At 44.7% G+C, this 14804-nt stretch overlaps 1 protein-coding gene across 9 annotated transcripts in view; it reads left to right on the top strand.

The window, feature by feature from the left end:
• LOC111249741 (uncharacterized) overlaps positions 1 to 14804 on the top strand; it is a 99948-nt gene that overhangs the window by 24274 nt on the left and 60870 nt on the right. For 8 of the 9 annotated variants that reach the window (XR_015325913.1, XM_086986380.1, XM_086986377.1 and 5 more), the window contains exon 2: positions 11286 to 11459. The exons of the other annotated variant lie outside the window; for it this stretch is intronic. The gene's annotated coding sequence lies outside the window, so the exon portion shown is untranslated. The remainder of the gene's footprint in view (positions 1 to 11285; positions 11460 to 14804) is intronic. 9 annotated transcript variants of the gene reach the window in all.

Raw genomic sequence — 14804 nt, 5'->3', positions numbered from 1 at the left:
ATTATACTCGACAGCATCTCGAGTTCGGAAAGAGGTTCATGTAAGTGCCCCTTTTTGGTTTCCTTAACCAACCTACAGCTCTGACAGTGACTGAATTTAGCAAACTAGGTCAGGTGACTAGGGCTAACGGATCATCCAACGTCCAGTCATTAGTATACGGATAGGTAGATCACGGGTAATCGCTCCGACGGGACGGGAGTTTATTGATGAACCCGGTAATAATTCATGCAAAGATAGGCATCTTCACCCAATCTTCCTAATCCGTAGCGCGACTTCATTACCACTGAAATGATTCATGGAGTTTCTAACCCCCATCCATTCGTTCACTGAGTGAGAAAAGTGCAGCGATACATGTAGAGGTGGTGAAGTAGGCCTGGCGCTATAGGAGCCTGGTGAATTAGAGTAGCTAAGCCTTCTGGTAGATTCGGAAGGGTTCACTAACCCCAAATCCAACTCCCATCCCATAACCCCACTTTCTTCAGCCTGACCACCTCTGCAAGCGCTTCGATCGTCTAATATCCATTTGAGCAATCTTAGAAGCAGAGCGATCGCACTCATAAGCCAGCTTGCATGCTCAGCTATCTGGCCCTGTTCACGAAAAATTGAACCAGAGTCAAATTGAGTTCCCGACTTTGGGCTATTGTTATTGGTCACGGACGGGGTTTCGTTTTCTCCTGATAATCAGTTAGGTTCAGGTCCGCCGCTGGTTCTAGCTGCAAGCTACAGCTGCTGCTGCTGCTACCGAGCCGTATAATTGTCGACCAGCGCGCGAGTTTGCCAAAAAAGGGCAGATTTTTCACCGCCCACCTTGGTGACCACTGCTCAAATCCGAACGCGCTGGGCACCGTCGTCGTTTCGTTGTTCTGTCCCGTTTGTTACCGTTTGCCAATTATGGCCGTTATTGTGGGGGTAAAAGAAATTCTAAGTAAGTTCACCATGAAACGTTAAATGTTGATAATCAGCAGGCTAAGGGTGGCTAGATTGATGAACTGATAAGCTGATAATTTCATAATATATAGCCAGTGGAAACAAGTGAGAACAACCGAACTTACCAAGAGCTCTTCGTTTGTGAACTGAATATTGGAACAACGCAGGTTGCTGAAAATGTCTATTATTAATATTATTATGGGCTTATCATTAGCATATTTCTATTACCTGCTCGTTTTATCATATATTTATTTACAAGGAAATTGGTCTGGATTTCATAGGAGGGTAGTTGACTTATCCATTTATTTACTGTTGCAATGATCTCGATTTTAAGATCCCCACTAAATAATCTCTGCCCTGTAAATACAGCAAAATCAAGTAAAACAAACCAAAGTAGTAAGGTAAACACCAATCGATGTTAAAACGTTACCCCCGTTTCGCTTTTTCCGACCAATCGAAAAAAATCATCCACCCACTAAAAAAAAAACGCGCAGCCGTCATTATTAACGAATCAATGCGTCTGTTATACCGTTTAGTTGAACACAATCGTTACCACTAACGAAAAGCGTGCGGGCCACTGTCTAATTGGTTTTCGTGTATCCGTCTGTACGTCAGCCAATCTATTATATTATCAGGCTTTTATTTATTGCCGTTCTGGCGGCCGCTGATCCTGTTGCGGGCTACGTTAATGTGCTCAATTCGCAGCTCGTAATCGCGCTCGTTCTACTATCTACAACATTCTACCTTGTTGTATAAGGAAATGCGAAGTGTTGTACTATTGTGCGACCGTTATTTTCTGGTAGCTTTTTTTTGTCGACTGCTTCAACGTGCAACTAGCATGGCGGAATTTTATCCGCAGGATCATCAGCTATTACTACTAGACCTCCCTACACACTGATCACCATCTTATAATACGTAGGCAAACGAGCACAGATCTAGCTTCGATCCGACCAGCCGTCGCACCCTGTTCAATACGTTCTGTTCTTCTACCTCTATTTAGAATCAGCTCTGAACGCCCATTTTGTTCATCTAACGATCAGTGGTCGCGTATCTGCTGATCATGGCCCGGATCGGCCAGTCTTCACGGACCGACCAGGCTCGAATCGTGAGTTGAGCCCTTCTCGGCCGTTCCAAACCCATCTGATCAGCTGCTGTAGTGAACACTGGCAAACAGTTAAACGGCCAGCAACTCTCGAGCTTCACATACACACCCTGAAAACTCCCGTTGCGGCCTTATTGCAGGCTGGATGGCTGGCTGGCTCTGCTGGCTGACTAATTCATATCCATTGCCGTCGGACGCACAATCCGAGAACATAGCATGACCGAATACGGACGCCACAGTCCTACGATGGAGCCTATCGCAGAACCGCTGTTTGCCTGCTTTCATTGGTGCACTTCTCTGTTCGCTGTTTTTCTTACTATATACATGGCAGTAAATACAATATGTGCCAGTTAGCTAAGCGAGCTAGTACGAATCGAGCTATGCTTGTACCCCCACCAGGCCCACTATTGCTGCGCAACTGTTCTTCGGTGAGCCTGCAGAGTCTTCAATGCTGCTGTTACGATGATGACTGGTGAGTGCGCCACGATCGCCCACTAGCTGCTTTCTACCTCAATATCTAGCAACGATGACGAGCGTTGCTGTTGAGGCTGTTGATGCGGTGGCTAGATTTGCTTGGATCAGAGCTCAAAATAGACGGAGTTTGTAGAATTCCCGGATCAGTCGATGTAAACGGCCAGGGGGAGACCACAATAGAGGGTGTACACGGGTGAACCAGTCAGCTACGCCAACTGTGAGTGGGACGTTGTTCGAATAGAACTAGAGCAGGCCAAAGGAGAATTTCGCTATCGTAAAGGCAGCCTAAAGGATGATTGTACAAGACCTATTACTACCACTAAGGGCAGAACTGGACTGGAGTGACGGATGTGTTAGAAGTTCGGATTGCTGCTACTGCTAACCTGGCTCGTCGAACGAAGCGGGGTTGGATTCCCCTCTCGCTGATTCTTCATATACGAATGCGTCGCAGTGAATCAGGAGGTCGCGGACAAGCAGCTGGCGGAGCATACAGGCTCTTGGATGTTTTCGGGCGCTATGAGTGAAAGAATAGAGACAACAACGAGTGACCATGGCGGAGAAATCGAATTTATGTAACGAAACTTTTCCGAGCAAACGTGAGCTCCAGAATCGATAGGCGAGCAGCTCAGGGCACGGCAGAACTGTTATAATTTAAACCAAAGACAACCAGGCTGTGGCAATTTTGTGGTATACTGTCTCGCTAGTTTTTGTTAAACAACAATAGAAATATAACATCGAAAATCTTCGAGGAATCAGCTGAACACTCTATCATTCGACACCTGTGGGTCTCCACTTCAGATCTAACAGGATCCGATGTAATTATTAGTTACATACTATAGAAACACGATTGCTAGAGATATTAGTGAAGTAATCTCTTTTTACCAAACTCCAAGTTTTCAAATTTGACGTAATCATCGAAATTAGCTAGATTCATCTGAAAAATTTGTAGAAATCTAGCGGAAGACGAAAATTACCTTCGAAAAATCAAATGTAATAAACAAAAATGTACTTGCGGAATAACGTAAACAGACGTAACAAGATTCATTGTTGCATATAGTTTAAACACTGTATACAGAAAATCGAAGTGTTAGATCGATTTGGCTGGAAGCACACACGATACGGGTGCCCCAGGGGCAACTAACAGTCGCCAGTGTAGATACGACGAGATAAAGACGAGTTTTTGAATGTGATTAGATAAGAAGGACGTTCTAACCCTTCCTAATCACTGGGCAAAGCCGGAAAAAAATAAGATAACTTGAAAATGAAACAATTTCGTTGAAGAATAAATTAATCTTGAACAATTTGAGAAAATATTGTTTATAGCAAATAAACACAATAGTAATTATAGAAAGAAGTACTTTATTTCGTGATATGCTTTCATGGCGAATGGTTTACAGTGAAAAAGACGGTAGACGATCCCCAACTGAGCACAGATCTTAGATGGTCTCAGTCAAATGTAGATTTTATGCAGATGCGATTTCAATCGAGTTCCCGCGGTCAGATAGCGCCGGCCCCATCCTCTCTCACATGTCGTCTTTTTCGTCAATATACCCGTCATGTTTCTTTTGCCAATATAGGGGCGAGAGGAAAGGAAAAATAAAACAGGGCACGAGAAGAGCAAAAAAAATGGTCGTAAACGCGGTCTGTTTACAAAGACCTTATGCTAGTTGTCTCTAACGACGAAGTCAGTGTTTTGTTGGTAATAGTGAAGTTCATGGCAGCCCGCCATCTCCATCGCAGTGCAAGATGGAAGTAGACGACTCTGCGCGAGAGCTTCTGAATGAAAAAACTATCATTGGGAATAGGCTCCGTTGAATGGCGAAGACTGGTGGAAATCACTGTGATGATATAGATTCGGAGTCTACTCATCGGCTGGGTTTTGTAGCTTTAACCCCCTCCCTCTGTTAGCTTTAGCTAGCCCCTCGAATCCTGAACGCCATAAGCACCCCCTCAGTGTTGGGGCGCTTACAAACAATTCGCCAGCAGTAATCGTTTGCACAAGTCAATGCAGCGTAGAGACAATTGCTTGCCATTGATCCAAAACGCGAACGATGGTAACTTATTGGAAGTCACGCCACGTGGGGGCTGTTTCTTGTATAATGTAAAAACGTGCGCGTGTATACTAACTTTGCTCGTTCCAAGCTCTGCGAGCTCTGGCTACGCACTTTGGTGCTCTGGAGCGTAGAAAATATAGGTTTTTTTTTTTCGTGCAAAGAACGAAATATAAAGCAATTTACATTGGGCCGTTCAGGCTTCACAGATGAAGTGGACACGGTAGATGACAAACGGTTATTCTTCCATATAATATAATTCCATATAATTATAATCATAGAGGACGTTGTCAATCTAGCAAGCAAGATTACGCTTACCGAAGAAAAAAAATATATATACTGTATTGGAAAATTTGTGCACTCATAACCAACATAGAAAATCAACTGAGACACGTAAGTCTATCACATGACGATAGAGCCATTATCGAGATGGTAATCGTCACCGTCCATAGGAGCACAATCACGACAAACCCCTATGTTTTTTGGGACCCCTGAATTCGAGTAAAACATTCACTGACTCCGCATTGGTTGACACATAGTAATCGAGCGTCTTTTGCTTGTTTGATAGCAAACCCAAGCGTAAGTCTAACAACGTTAAACTCTGTTGACGTCAATTGAAAGTAACTTCGGTTGGACAACATGTCGATGAGAGTCGTTGTCTTGGATCTAATCCCTAAAGCAATGCTTCGTATCGTTTTTCTTGTCATACGTTGGAACTGTACATACACGTTTTCGCTATGGTTAATTAGTGCAATGGTCGTTTCCGTCTGCGTTATTGGCAATAATAGTACCGCCTGCTACGGTAATGGCCCAAATCGCTTGGCTGTCGTACTAAATAATCATATCATACACCCTATAGTTTTGAATAATAATCCGTAGCATCACTATTGGTTTGTTCTTAGCATTGCTATAACATGTTGAATCATTGAATTGAATCATACATAAATCCAACATGCCAAATCAAGTAACGATATTGCAAATGGTATTTTATCGTAAATATTAAGCCATTGACCAGTCCCAACGCCCTTTTCTTCTATGTCGTGATATATCATATCTAAATAATTAATATTGTTTTTTCTTCCGTTCCGCTGCCAGCATCTCGATACACCGATCACCATTTACAAAACGCATAGACACAAATCGCCTCCGTAGAGAGGCAAAAATATAATGTACAGTGACCGCACCGAACACTCATTCACATAACAGGGACTCAGCGTTGGTCTAACAGACCCATTGATGTGTGTATCTCTGCTGGGTAATATTGGGCCTTGCTAGCCGACTGCCTCGACCAGCCGTGATACCGCCGTTTTAGGTCGCGAGTGGCATTAGAGGGATTTATTGGATTAGTGTGCATTCATGTACTAAGCAATTCTAACAGCAGCAGCAGCAGTCGTAGCAATGATGCTAGGAGTTGAATTTTGCGTCAGTCTTCGAGCTTTGATTACTATCTCTACTGATTTCTGGGTTCCATGTTTCCATGGGTTCCAGGTTTCTACACGATGTTGGTTATCGCCACCTGCAATGAGTCCTACCATTGAATACCACGAATGGGCATCTTGGGTTGCTTGTCTAATTTGCGTGCCTCTCGGGCAGGATCGTTCCTGTCGATACGGTCAGGCAACAAGCAGTAGCACAGAGCTACTTGTGCCGTTATGATTGCCTTTTTCCCCCAATTTTAAAAATCCGTAATATTCCGTCCAAACTGATCAAAGAAATGAAACATTTTTGCCCCGCTGCAGAATATCATTTCGAACGAAAATCTAGCCATGAACACAACACAAGATTAGTATCATTGGCATTCTGGAATTATCACAGTCTCGCGGTATTGGGGAATAATGCTCATACATCATTTTGGGTCGTTTCCGGGCACTGGTCATTTGGGTGTTATTATTATGCAGACGATATTCCCGAGGTACTTGGTGTGCGTGCTGACCTGTTTCTAATTCCAGCTCCCCTAATACAATATAGCAGGAGCGATCACGCCTACAATTCTGGAGCGTCAACAGTTGGCTCAGCTACGATGTGTGCTATCACTACGACAACTTCTTGATGATAAAAAAAAAAAAACGAGCGCGCTTCTTGACCTCAGTCAAACAGTATACTTCGAATCGATAGCTGACCTGAAAAAGAAGTAATGAAACAATCGGTATCAATTTAAATATAGACTTATTTACTATTTGACTAGGTTGTACCAAGATGACGCTTCTGAGCTCCTGCATCGTACATTGTCTGAGCATGACAAACGATTACGTCACTCGATGGGTATATGTGGATGTCCATTTCGGCGGAGTGCCGTATTTCCTAAACCTGTTTCTGTTTCTGCTTTCTCCGGCTATATTAGTTTTCCTACTTTCTGCTAAGTTTTATACGTGTCCACCCAAACTTACCTCGTTTCCCATGATCGCCGTCTCTGTATATGAGAAAAACGTTGATTTACCATTACGGTCACTAAGTTACTGGCCACGGTTTGTGTGACGAGCTTTATAACAAACGGAAACTGCCCCTGGTTTTTAATTTGCTCCTTTTGGCCCCCCTTTCGTCTCGCGGTTCTTTCTCTGCCATCGAGTGATTTGACGGTGCTGCCGCGGCCACTACCATTGATCGTGTCTTCAAAGAGCTAATGAAAAGAAGTATCAAGAAGAGACATTGACTGTTCTTGACAATGTCTACGGTTGACGATGACAGCGCGATCGAGTACGAGGAGGTCAGCGCAACATCGCTCGCTAACATCTCTACATAACCAAAAGATATTATCTACGAGGCCGTCAATCGTTCATAACGACTCAAGCAGCCAGGAGAACATACAGAGAAGCGACTATATGTATGATCATGAGACTACAGGATCAACCAGCAAAAACCGCGTTGGCCCGCCAGGTTCATTGTTGGCTGGTTCTTTCGGATGGTGGGGTAGTTTGTGCGGGGTGAGTCCGCTGCGGCTGCTACCCTACAACGAAAAGGAGTGCCGGGTCTGGAGAGGGGGGACGAGTTATTGGGAGAGAAACGGGCAGATTCAGAGGGGAGGAGCTGGTCGGCCAATACGACTCCTAGTAGTAGTAACACTAAGGGAGTAGGTTGTGACAGGGGTTGATTCGGCGGGGTTTTAGTTGGGGCTGAGCCCTAGGGGGTAAGGGCAGGGTCGGTTGAGGCCTCTTTGACGATAGGTTACTGCTGCTGCTGCTGCTGCTGCTGCTGTTTCTACCATGGATGTTCACTGTTAGCTAAGGCGATTCTGCCGATAGTGACGGCTATGATCTGAACTCCGTTTTCAAGTGTAGCGACGTTCGCTCGTTTCAGTCGGAATTGAATCGACGAACGGACAATGAGCGCTTACCGGCTAGGTCGTCAGGTTAGATTCTGGCTGAGGGTACGCAGCTAGCATCGTCAGTCAGACATGGAGCAGTAGTTTCGCTGCGATTTCGCTATGAGCGCCACAGACCGAACAGAACGCTGAAGAACGAAGATGAGGATGAGAACAACAGCAAGCAGAGGCTGCAAAGGCTGACCGTCCGGCTTACGGGCGCCTGTGGAGAGGGGATGGAGCCCTACTACGAAGGAATTGGAGTTCGTTGGATCTAGTAGCAATGAAGAGCGAAGGCTGGGGATGAGGAAAGACCCCGAGGTTTACTCGAAGCGCAAGGGGGGGGGGGGGAGCCGGTCGTAGTAGGTTACGCACCGCTTTTTTTCCTCTCTGCTCACAGGGCGACTTCCAACTCTACAGGACTAAGAGGTTCTGCCTATATGTTTCTGCGATGAGTCTTACAACGATAATTGTCCTCCTTCATGTGCGTGTGGGAATAGCAGTGCGTACGCGAATTCGTACAGAAGTACGCGCGCGCATAAGGGCTCCACTGCAATAGATCAATAGGCCGCGAGAAGATAACTATGAAAAAAAGAGCCTGAGCTCAGGAAGGAGCAGACTTTGTCTTCTATCTGCGCTTCGTACTATAGTTGGGGCACAGCGTCGGTCTATGGTCGTCTGTCGCCTTCATCCACCGTTACCACCATAGCTGTCGTCATCTTCTTTACTTTGCAGCACTGCCTTCTGCATCGTTGTTGTAGGTACAGGTTATGGACTTTTATGAATCGTCGTTTGTCACTAGGCCACAAATCGCCTAAGTCAAACGAGTTGTTTGCTGGGTGTTGGCCTGTGTGTATTTGTTGGCAGGAGGATGTTGGATTTGTATGAAGTTCTGTGCCTGTACTGTTTTTATATAACCGCTACAGAATCAGCGATGAGGGAGACTGGTAATAGTAAAATATATACGTGTCTAGAAGGGCAGATCTGAGCTGTGCACATTGCTCATAGAGCTCAATACTCAAATGTTCCACTTCAAATAAATAATGGGGAAACCTTGATCAAACGCGAAAGGCTTGTTAGAAAAGGTCGCAGGATTGTGAAACAAAAGCAATCCTGTCGAGACAAAGCAGGTTTGATCTTTTCTGAACTTTTACATATCTGCACCAAATCAATTTATATATGGGTATGGGTACTTCTGCGTTGCTCTAGGTTAGCTTTAACCTAGTTGATATTGAAACTTGTTGCTTATCTTTTTTTCTGTTTATATTGTTTGATAAGATTGATGATGTCAGATACGTTTGTCAGATGGCACCGTTGCGTTAGTGAGTTGAAGATGTTGGTAAGTATCTTCTGCAGAATTTTCACGAAGCTTCGATGCTCGTCGCAGGAGCAAGGCTTGACATCATACAAACTTTGAGCCTCGACCAGGCCATTGTCTGTTTGCAGCAGTCCTATGGTCTATCAGATGAACCAACCACTATCATCAGAGATAGAGCCGCCAACCCTGTCAACGAACCAGCGTCCTTGCCAGCCCACTCTGCCGGTAGAAGTAAGCTGGGAAAGGACTAGCCTGTTAGATGGGAGAGGGCAAGACTACGATAGAAGAGTCTACCCCTTCGTGAGCGAGCCTCATGTCTGCCATCGCACTCTCATATAAACAGACTTATAGATGAGTGGACACTCTAACCCCTTGTGGGGTGCTAAAGCAAGCAAAGGAGTAAGCACCAACCTTCCACCTTGGATACACATGTGTACGGGATGGAGGTTGGTCGATAGCTACGGGCCAAATAAGCGGCGGACATCTTTGTACTGACGAAACCTCCATATTGAATGAGCGAAAACCAGTCAGCGAGATCTTGGTCGTGAGTAGAGCCAGATTCAGTTAGGCTGGCAGTTCCTCGGCCTGTTGGTATTACGTTGCCTTTTCTCTTCGTTTGATGGCGCTGCCTGTACCACTGGCACGTTTATGCTGCTTGGATAGTTTCTCACCCACATCTGTCTGTCTGTCTGTCGAATTTTCTCTTTCTCTCGATCCATTTACTCTATTTCTCCTGCCGGCTGGTCCGCGGCCTGCGAAGGCTCATCGCCCCTCTTGGGACCGTTCATCCTTTTTGGACGCGGCTAAGAACAGGCTGCACCACAATTCGGCATCCTGAACTACCAGCCAACCTTAGGCAGCACTAGTCATAGTGGTGGTAGTACTTTGAGTCGCTGTTGAATCTGCTAGCTGTAGCTAGCTCCAGCAGCGTGAGCTTCAGGCCCCAGAGCGACGAAGTAGCCATGAACAAGGGCTGAAGAGAGGGTGAGAAACGAGGAGCGAGAGAGCTCTTTCTTGTTCATCGTCGTCGTCGTGGTTCGTGGATGAACATACACACACACGCGAACACACACGAAGCACACGACACACAGATTCACACACTCGGCATCCAAGATGGCCGATGCGTAGTTTGCTGCGGCTGTAACCGCTGCGGAAGCCAGCGCCGCTCCTGGGCCTGCTTTTGGCCCAGCAGGGGGAAGGAGGGACGGGGTGGGGTGGGGGACGCGAACTGAACGCGAAGAGCGGGCGGGAAGCCGACCCAGCCGGTAGCGACCAGCGAAACACCGGGTGGTGATGGTAGAAACTGCTGCATCAGGCGGCTAGACAAGCAAGCAGGCAGGCAGGCAGCGAACAGGAGCTGTGTTTGGGCTAAGCCAACAGCAGCGACGAGAACAGTGGCGGCGGCTACAGTGGAGGTGAGGTTTTCAACCAAACCCAGTGCTACGGCGGGTAGCTGACTGGCCGTCTATCAGAGGCGCTCGTTAGGAATACATATGCAGAAGGAATACTTTGTGCTATAGAATTTGTAGTTTTTCATCGATTTCCGCCGGTGACAGGCGCGACCGTTGCCGTGGAAACGTGTGTTGAGTAAGTGTGCAGTGTTGTCACGGATGGGAGAAGAAAAAATTCGATGAAAAAGAATTGAAAATAGGAGAGAAGGGAGAAAAACGGATACCCACTGTAACCAATCGACCTGTCCCCAATTTAATGTTAGGTTTAATGTTGTTATGTAAGTTTTCGTGCGGTGTCATTGTGTCAAAGTGAAGGTTGTCATTTACGCGGATGACATGGTGAGACTAAATAGAAAAAGTGTTACAGAATAGGACGGATACCTCAGAATTGGATAATATCACTGTGTACTTGGGATACCAGGTGGCGCGACATTGTTACAATAGTAGAATGCGTTCCGTAACTATAACCACTATATGATGTTAAAGTTTCTCAGTGAACTTGATTAGCGCATAGAGGAGATATCGTGCGGTCGTTGCGAAGGCTCTTCAGACTAGCAGGCTATTCGGGTGATGATTCTGTGTCTAAATTCAAGTGTGAAACCGAGGAAAACCCTAACGCGCGAAACTCATCGAATGTCATCGTTGTCATTGGCGATTTTTACAGGCTGCTGGTACCTAGTCGTGGTTGTATGAAGACGCAATCGGCCATTGCTCCGATTCGGTGTTTTCCCCATATCTGACCCGACATCACAATGAATAAGAAAACGATTGTTGACAACTATTACTACGGTGTTAGCGGTCTCAGTAAGCATACATGAAACTCATCGCAGCTCAAACTGTAAGTACTTGATATTTCGTTTTTGTTAATAATGATTGTGTCATATCATTTTTAGAAACTCTATTAGAGCTTCAATGTTAATGTCAGCGTTATTTTGTCATATAATCGAGAGATGCAGAAGGTGTGTATAAATAGTTGCTCGAGGTGCCTGTTTATCTACAAACAATAGATTCGATTGAATTCTGCTCCTAACCTATGGGCTATTACTTCTATCGCTATCACTGCATATTAGTGGTAATTTTCTATCAGGTACCGTGCAACAGAGGAGCAATATGCCTAAATGGCTTATTTTAGGTCACCTCCATCAAAATAAAGTTCAATGTTAAGGGAAGAGTCTGACTTGAGGACAGCGTGTGGCTTACCTGCGCTTGTTTGTGTATTGAAACTAATAATAAAACATAAAATAATGATGGTCGCATAGCGGCGCTAGTATCTGTTTCACGATGGTATGGTATATTGATCTTCTACGTGGGCGTAACAGGAAGCCGTTTGTGGCCAGCAATGAAAACAACAATCTGCTCCGAGAAAAACCGCTACTTCTCAGATTAAGATGAACTTGCGTTAATTGCGCAGCTGTCAAGAGAGTTGATGTCACACCCCTGTCTCTCTCTCTCTCTCTCTCTCTCTCTCTCTCTCTCTCTCTATATATATATATATATATATATATATATATATATATATATGTCACACCCCTGTCTCTCTCTCTCTCTCTCTCTCTATATATATATATATATACACATGAGATGTTTCGTAATCTTTGCTGAACTAAATAGATTGAAGAGTACAAACTTCGTCGGTGTCGTGGTCAGCAAATAGATGTCAAATTTGTCAAAATAGTCGAATCGGTCTCCTCTTGGACGAAGGCGCAGATTCAGGTGGAGTAAAACAATGATGTTTATCATTTAGTGAACATTTCGAATGGAACTGGGCTATAATAGCTTAATTTTTTACTACAGTTGCAGCTCCTTTTTTTATTACATCAATCATGGCAATGGCACACTAAGTTCTCGTTCTATCGTATCTCAAATATACTTGGTCAGCATTTTTCCCGGTGCCACTTGCGACTGTCAAGGGTTTCTTCTCTTTGGACTCCCCATGTCTCGGAAAAATTTGAGGGACTCCAATGTTACTGCTATTACGCCTACCGCTGGGTCATTGGCGCCAACCCCGCTGCCCACAAACAATGCGTCTTCGTTTGCTCCATTAGATGCTGCTGAGGCGAAGGAAAGTGTCTAAGAAGTCGCTCGGCGCGATATTCCGTACAAGCTGTGTAACGAAACTTTCAATCTATGCGCACCTAGTTCACATCCATTTCTATAAGAAGCTTGAATAAAATTCGGCTAAAAAAAAAGACAGATCACAGAGCTTGCAACTCTTCCCAAGTTTATGTTAAGTTATTACGTTAAAAGCAATACGATGTTTCTCATCGTATTACTTTTAGCACAACAAGCCAGCTAAGCGATGGATGACCCTACGTGAGCCGAAGCTGAAGCGTTCAATATATTATCTGTTTTGTCATTGTACAAATAATGTGCACATAAGAGTAGACACGACGGCATAGCACAGGCAGGCAGGCCTGCTGCCGGTTTTCCAATACGTATATGATCAGAAAAAGGATTGAAGGCGTTTCGTGAGAATCTCCCGCCAGCTGCAACTACCGTATACAGAAAAGTGCGTCTAGCATGTACTGACCTTAGACGTAGAGTATTTCGGATTGGACGTTTTCGATACATCTTTTAAGTGAGAGATCCTTCGTTTAAGGAAAAGCAAAAGCGAAGCATAAGAAACTGCTCTCAACGAAAAAACTTCTGTCACGATTGCTTTAACTTTAATAAAACCATATAACGAAATAACTGTTAGTGTATATGTCGTTGGTATGATCCGGTGTATATGCGAAGAGATTTATCTGCTCTAGTTAGGCGTTTGCGATCAGCAGTCATCTCAACATCTGATTCAGCTTCATGCGGCAGAAGGAATGGTAGTTGATGGGAAAGGAAGCTAACTAGATGTTCGTTTATTTGTTGCCATAATAACCGGTGTACGTCTGGTAATTCATCATTAGACATGGTCCTATGAAAGGCATCAGTAACATCTAGTATTGTACTTCTCGCCAAGGCTAGACTTCGTGGATATCGTCCGGCAACACGCCTGTCTTGCAAAAACACAGAGGCTCGCATGTTATCAAAGTCCCTGCGCGTCGAGTCCGACCGCGTCGTCCACACGTTGCCTCGCTATTTTTTTTTGACATATGCAGCTGGTATATTTTCGTAGATTCGTACAGCTGGCTACAGTGAAGGCAATCACATTAAGTTTGATGTGTGAAACACATTGTGACGAAAGTCGCGCGGCTGCGGCCGCTGGCATTGGTGCCATTGCAGTGTCCTGTCGCGACTACCCTCCACTGGTCATCTATGTTAATATCAAGCTGTGCGCTAGTGGACCTGGCAGTTACCGCTGACGTCGATGACGCTGGAGTAGGACAAGCGTATCCACAACAAGACAGAACACATTGCGGGCAGTTAGTCCATGTTCTATTCAAGTGGTGACTATGACAATGATGAAAAGCAAAGGAAAATCCTTACTGACTAGTACAGTAAGATGTGTGTCCGCCGAGTAAATACGCCGCTTTTTTTTTAATGTAGGAACAGGCTTTTTTTGACGGACTGGAGACGGTTGAAGCTGGCCTTGCTTACGACCCATAACGTGTACTGCATGTCAGTTAGTATAGAGCCAACTATAACTCTTTGTCCCATGGATTTCATTCGGTCATTGCTGCTGAGGAGAAATAACGTATTTAAGGCAGACAGTGTGGGCGGTGATGCAACACTACACCACATAGGTACATTTGTCGTTCTTCAAAAACATCTATCATATAATAACAACGATAAAGATACTAGCTCGACATCAGAATATATTCTTCCTTGATCTCTGCATTAATTACAACAGTCATAACCTAATGCGTGTATTAGCAGAATCCGTCTTCAATTCGGACACGGCTCATGAGAAGACCGACCCTGTCTACGTACGCCTCTACCCCAATCTACCCCAATAACCAAATAGTTGTAAAGGGATTGCCAGTTCGAACATACATTTACGAATATCAATGAGACCATTGTATACACCACTAATTACTAATTATCACCGAAAAGCTATAAATTTCGCGCCGTTCGTCTGTAGAGACGGTCTAATGTTGTTAATACGCTTAGCATTTTTTTTTTTTTTTATATATTTTAGTCATTAAGCTTATTTTCACATCAGACCTATTGGCGCCGCAACGGCCCTCTCAAGTCGAGAAAACCGAGACCATATCATGAATAGATACTAGAGTTATAATTAGCGTTTGTT

The sequence above is a fragment of the Varroa destructor genome, unplaced genomic scaffold (assembly GCF_002443255.2).
Source record: "Varroa destructor unplaced genomic scaffold, Vdes_3.0 BEIS01000004.1, whole genome shotgun sequence".
NCBI classification, from domain to species: domain Eukaryota; kingdom Metazoa; phylum Arthropoda; class Arachnida; order Mesostigmata; family Varroidae; genus Varroa; species Varroa destructor.
The sequence above is the reverse complement of the archived record's forward strand: the minus strand, read 5'-3'. Positions and strand labels throughout refer to the sequence as shown.